Below are 7,161 nucleotides of genomic sequence, written 5' to 3' on the forward strand. Positions count from 1 at the left end.
TAGCCAAATCATAAAGCAATCGGATTTTAGTAATTTACTCTAATAAATTATTAATCTCGAAAAATCATAATTTCAAAGTGGCTATAATTTATTTTTCATTTTATTAAAAATAGTTGTAGTTTATAAAATAACTCTCATAAAAAAATCAAAATTAAAATTGATTTTTTAATATTAAATCTCAGATTAATTAAATTAATTATCATTTAAAATATAATTAATTTAATTAAACTAAAACTTAATATATAAAAAATCAAAAAACATATCGCATCGCAAGTTTCATATATGACACATTTTAATGAACCCCGATACGACATCTCCCGATTTGCCGATTGCCGATACCCATTATATGCCCGATCACCAATTAAACAAAAGTTTTATATATATATATATATATATATATATATATATATATATATCGCATCGGAGATAAATGGTTTATCGCATCGGGACTTTAAAATAACACATTTCTTAGGACGCCGATATGCCGATTGCGAAAAAGGTAAAAGGCATTAACTTGTTTTGTGTTGGGTTAATATAGTTTTCAAAAAACACTCATACGTATGAGTGGAGTATGGTAACATTGTTAGTTAATATATATTAATATGTAATATGTAATATATATTATATTATTTAATATTTAATTAATAAATTTTAAATTAATCATATTAATTAATTTATAACATTTAATTAATTTGATTAATTTAAATTTAATTATCATTTAGATTAATATTGATTAGTTTTTTTAGATTAAATTTGTTATAAATAATTAATTAGATATTAGTTAGTTAAATTAATAAATAGTTCATTAATAATTAGTTTAATTTATAAATTAACAATTAATTTAGGATTTAATTTTTAATGAGAATTTTGATTTTTTTTAGCCCAGCAACAGAATTTCCAGATTTACATCAGATTTGATCCATCAACTTTGGAGGCTCATAAATTGAGTTATACTTGGTCAAATGAGGCCCAGGACGGCTCATTGGAAAGAGAAAATCAAGGAGAACATTTTGGAGGAGGTTTCACCAACATATTTACTCATTTATTGGGTCAAAAATCAGGCAGAAGATCAGACTCCGAATTTTGAAAACAAAATCAATTTTCTGAGTTATTTTTTTCAATTTCATTTGTCCAAAACCTCTTCTAATTGCAGATCCATTGGTCAATAATATCCTTTGCCAATCAAATCATTCCAAGCATCAATACAGAGCTTATATTTTATTTTCAATTATTTATTTAAAATAGAATTTGATTGGGTTTGATTTAATTGCCAGAAATGATATTTTGATTGCATTTTAATTTATTTTGATTTCTTTTGCAGGAAAACAGTGGAAAAGATATGGAGAAAAGGATTTCAAGCAATGAGAATGCTCCAGCAATTGAAGATCAGAATTAGGAGCAAGTAAAATTATATTTGGCAGATTTCTCTTCAACAAACTCTCCTCTCCAAAATTCCTTCACAAATATTATAAATAACAGATTGCAGAATGTAAAAGGGGCTGCTCTCCTCTGCAATGCTAGACTTCTAAAAAAGCACTACTGTAATAGGAATTTAGAGTTGTAGGAGAGAGGAGAGAAAATCTCAGATCTGGGGATTATTGAGGATTTTTCCTTTGTATCTTGAATTATGTATGAGGGGCTGAGTTTTCACTATTGTGGCTTTAGCTTTGAAGACAGAAGTTCAAGCAATGTAAAGGACTGTTGGAGACCAAGATCAGAGAAATGGATGCAATAAATTGGTATATTTAATACTACTATTTCAAATATCAGTTTTATTTTTATGGTAACAAGAATGTGTCATTTTGTTCATGTTTGTGCACTATTGTCAATATGGGTAGTTTGTCTCAATGTTGTTATCATGTATCTCTGTTCTTATGGATTAGTTTCTGATTTCTGAGTAACTATTTACTCAGAAATTTGTCTTATTAAAACTGATTTATTGAGTGGTAATATGTTGTGAACTATTTCCACATATTATTGTTTGGTTATTGGATTTGCTGATTTGATACTCAATATCATTTATGTGAACTACTTCCTGAGCGTTGTTGGTTTATTATTTCAGTTAAAAGGTCTCAATAGGATGTGTTTTGATATCCATAATATCAGTTAATTAAACTATTTCATTAACTTGATATTCATTATAAACAAGACATATCTAAATCCCAATACTTTAATTATCTTGCTCTTAGTTGGGTTAGATCTATATCTGCCTAATTAAGATAGGATTTAGATTAGTTTCTTTTGCTTGCATCATAGAATAAGCTTGCATTTAGAGTAAATTCTACATTCTTTTAAGTCCTCTCCTCAAAGAGGCAAAACTTTAGTTGTGGCTTGGCTGAACCCAAATCAGCTTAAGGGTCATTCTCTTGCCTGATCAGCAAGAAGAAGTGATCTGATGTCCCTGTCTATTGGTAGTTAAAGATACATTATAAACCAATAGCAACAGGGAGAAGGTAACTGGACCTAGTTGAACAGTTGGAGCCACCACACCAAACGGAAAAGGAGCTGCTTTAAGGTCCGGACCGGGTGGTTATCCCCCAATGTTGTTGTAGCGATTTTCGAGGCATCAACATTTTTTGCGCTAGAAGGAGGGCCTGAGAAATTTGTCTATTGGAATGTTTTCAATTTTAACATTTTGTTTATGGCTCCTCTTAAACTTCCAATATGGATTTGTATCCATGGACGTGCATCCTCCAATACTCCACCCGAAGTGGTAAGACTCTTGTCTCAGGTAAAATTCAATGGTAAGAGAAATTCTTCTGTTTTTAACCATGTCTTTCAATTTATTCAAAATATGTCAAATTACGATTTTCAAAAAATTGATGAAGACATTTTATGCAGAATTTTTACTCTCACATTTGCGGCAAAAGCCAGAAGCTGGTGTAGAACTCTTCCAGTTGCTTCAATCCACAGCTGGGATCAATTTGTTACAATTTTCATTTGTAAATTTGACGGCTATAATTATGAACAGGTATGTGAAGAAATTGAATATCTACGTAGGTTTGAAAATGAGTCTGTTAATGATTTTAATATTCGATTTCATTTGAATTGCTTAAGATTTAAAGATGAAGATAAACCTACGGAAGAAGAATCATTAGATTGGTTTGAATATATTTGTTCTCTTCCAACCATTCCCAATCCATATGAAATTAATTCGAGCTTTGTTCCATCCCCTTCTAATATAAATGAGAATTCCAATATGGATGTGCAAATAAATGGTGATGAAGTGGTTTCACAAAGCTTGGAAAATATTTCCATTCAAATGCAAGAAGACAACGCAGCAATTTTGGAGAAAAAGTCGCCTTGAAATCTGAAATCTACTTTGAAGTAAATTCGGAAAATAAAATCGCAAATCAGCAAGTACAAGCAGCAATCAAAGTAAATAAAATGCAAACTGCTGTACAAATTTCTGAATTTCTCCATGATGAGCAAATGCCAAAATCAGAGAAGCAAAGCAACGTTCTTCAAGAAAGCATATGCACGCAAAGGAATGATCTACAATCTGAAATTTACAATGAGCATAATGCACAAGAGCTCTCAAACAGAGACAGTTTTAAATGCATTGTTTCAGGTTCACATTTTTCCCTTTATCCTGATATTTTTAATGATAGTAATTTTTCTCCTCTTGGTATCAATGATATTTCAGAAATTAAAGAGGATGATTTTAATAAATTACCATTAAGTTTTTATCAAGATAGAGAAGCAATTAATGATCATTCTTTTGCCACTAATGAACATGAGATTTTTGTTCCTCCTTGTTTTGGTATATCGGATGAAATTGAAGGGAATTCTAAAGAATCTTGTAAGGTCATTTATGATGATTACCCTGACATTGAGGATGTTGATTTTTATTCTTCTCAAGAGAATCCTCATGATAAAATTCAAATAACATCTGAGGATGAGGAACGCTTCAATTTAGGAATTGTCCCAACTAATCCTCATTTTAGAGCAGCAAATTATCTTCATGATTTCGTCATTCAAGAAATCATTCCAATTTATGATTCATATGAGGATCAAACTCCCATTCCTATTCATAATCATAATTCGTTTTCTATTTCACAAGTTGGAATTCGAAATTACCCAAATTCCATAATTCTGGCCATTCCTTGTGAAAATGAAATCATTTCAAAACGATCCCAAATGTGCTGTAACATTAGTTGTATAAATAGTGACTTCATTTTAGTTTTTCTTTCACAGCTATTTTGTTTAAACTTAGATTTATTTTCTGATTTTATTTTGCAGAATTTTCACACTTTTCGCTGGCATATTGAACACCTTACTATCAAACACTCAATTGATGCATTGCCCAATTGGGAAATTCAAGTTTCATATTATAATCATCAGCATCGAAAGATATTAATATTCCAATTTATATCAATGCTAATGTTTCATCAAAAGCTTCTATCTTTTCAAAGGCAATGTCAACAAGAGAATGTATTTTTGCAATCTTACCAGCAATTCAATTCAATTAATAAATTACCATTTTATTTGAAAGGCTTCCATCCATTTTTCATTGACTCATTTGAAAATTGTTTGGAAATTTTTCCTTCAAGTAAAATTGTCAATGATTTAACATTGGTACATAACACTAACAAATTTTTTCAGGTCAAAGAATCTAAAAGCTCATCTTCACAATCTGGCATGTTATCTCTTCCTTTGAACATTTCTCAATCCTTAATAGAAATCCATACAGATTTTTATGATCCAATTGGTAGTCAATTAGAAAGGAAATTTCAGGAGAGAGAGATTTTAATTAAGTTCCTAACAATAACTGTACATTCTGATTTCATATTTATTTTCCTTAGTTTAGTCAAATCTGTATTTTTATTACTAACATTTGAACTGTACACAAACGCGGGAATAAAAATGAGAGAATGGTTACACTGGAAATATGACTATACCTAGTCATTTTCATGTATATGGTTAGAATAGGAGTAGAATTAATTTAGTTAGTTTGTTTTATGTAGTTAATTTATTTTCAACAGTTCTGTAGATTAAAAATAAAACACAGCAATCAGCCATTCTCATACATGTTCAGTGAAAACATTTTTCCCTATCAGAAAATTTTAATTCTTGCCTTCTTCTTACAGCAATACCTCTACTCTGCCTATTCTGAATAATCTCTTGATTAAATTCAATTATAGTCGCATTTGGTTTCAATTTCCTCAAAGCCACTTTTCTTCATTTCGGGATTTCCTTCTAAGATTTTCTTTTGAAATTTATATGGTAAATATTTGAGGATTAAAAAGCTTCATGACCCCATTATCCCATGAAATGAATGACTGTCTATGATAAGCTTAATTCTAAATTCCATCATTATTAGTCAGTCCAACCTTTCACGGTAATCATATGAAGTTCATATTATCTTCCTCGGAATTTGCTAAAAGCTGATTTTAAGGATGTCCATTTTTCCAAGTGCACACATTTAAATCTGTTTTGATATTTTTCTACAATTAGTGGCTTAATCTTATTCTAATCTTTAGTTTATTATCTGATGCTGTAAAACGCATCATCTTTATTTACTAAAGACATTATTGAACAGTCGCTATAACAATACAGATTTTTCTCAAGTTATTCAAATAAGCAGAGGTAATAAATTGTTGTAGCACTTAAAAAGGGAAGCATAGCTTAATATTTATTTCTGATAAATTTTATATTCCTTGGACATGAATAAACAGATTTTATTTAGGCTGATTGCACACTTAGATTTAGAATAAATGATGAGATGTTTTTGAACAAAGTTAAAATTTTGATAAATTGAAGGAAGAATTTGAAGATTCATAAGGTAAAATTTACAAACAAATTCTTTTCAGGTACGCATTTACAAGTTTATTCTCATCCATTATTAGTTCATATTTTCCTTAGTTTATTTTTGATTTGTGTTTTGTTTTATTCGCAGGTTTTCATTTGTTTTCAAAACATAGAATAAGCAGTAAACCCATTTCAAATTTGCAACAGGCTCAGGGAAATTTTATTTGCGATGCATTAGAATTTAAGCATTTTTTAACTTTGCTTTCATTCATTAGAAAACCCAATTGAAATTTCAAGAAATATCATAAGACCATTCGCATCATAAGATTTCATCGGAAGTAGTTCTTAGCATTTCTTTTGATCACAAATTGTTCATCAAAGACCTCCGATGTATTATCTTATTCATATGCCATATCGTATTTCGCATATCAGAGCTTTGTAGTTGACATATACTTCCATTATCGTGAATCGTCGATCTCTGATAATCGACTTTACCGATATTGCGATAAATACATAATTATGGACCTGATATGAAATTCAAATCAAAGTCATAAAATTATCGCGTCCATTTAATCGCAATAATGGTAAGAGCATAACTTTTAAAGGGCAAATGTTTCGGATCCGATATGTTATCAAATTTTCATCATGAAGTTATCGGGTCCATTCTTCATCGCATATCGGCATATCAAATATTGTTACACCATGTGCTTAAAATTGCCGATCGCCGACTAGCCACGTCATTTATCGCATATCGGCATCGCAGGAATCATATTGTGTGACATCGGGTGCTTAAGATTGCCGATCGCCGATTAGTTATGTCATCCATCGCATCGCCGATATCGCAATTGCTTCCTTGCATTTTTATTTATGGCCATATCATTATTCTGAATCTGCAATGCGCGATGTCCAAAGTACAAATCGCAAGATACGGTGTGTGATGTGCAATTTGTGACATAACTGTCCCCGATCCCTGATTTAATATTTCTTTAATGATGCGATCGCTCTATCTCATAGCACAACTTCTCATCGCATATTTTCATATCGGCGATTCGCCATTGCAACCTTTGATGCAAGAACTTCCAATGCATGCCTCTAAGCCGTTAACATTTAATCAATATATGGCATAGCAATAAAATTGAAGTCTTGCAAATTAAACTTAAAGCATGATGAAGAAACATGTTGTGTGGATCATCCAATGAGGCGATGTGTTAAAGCGAGCTTGGGTAACCACGATGGTAAAAAGGCAATTGATGACAAATTTACAGCATACAAAAATCATTTCAATTTCTCATACATTTTAGTTTTAAATATATAATTCCATAATTAAAAATGGAATTCAAGACCTCTATCTTTATATTTAAATTTTATTATCTTGGATTTGGTCTTGATTCTGGACAATTTATCAAATCA

This window comes from Pinus tabuliformis, chromosome 5_2, assembly GCF_031772625.1.
Source record: "Pinus tabuliformis cultivar Carrire ecotype Pingquan chromosome 5_2, CPIR1, whole genome shotgun sequence".
NCBI classification, from domain to species: domain Eukaryota; kingdom Viridiplantae; phylum Streptophyta; class Pinopsida; order Pinales; family Pinaceae; genus Pinus; species Pinus tabuliformis.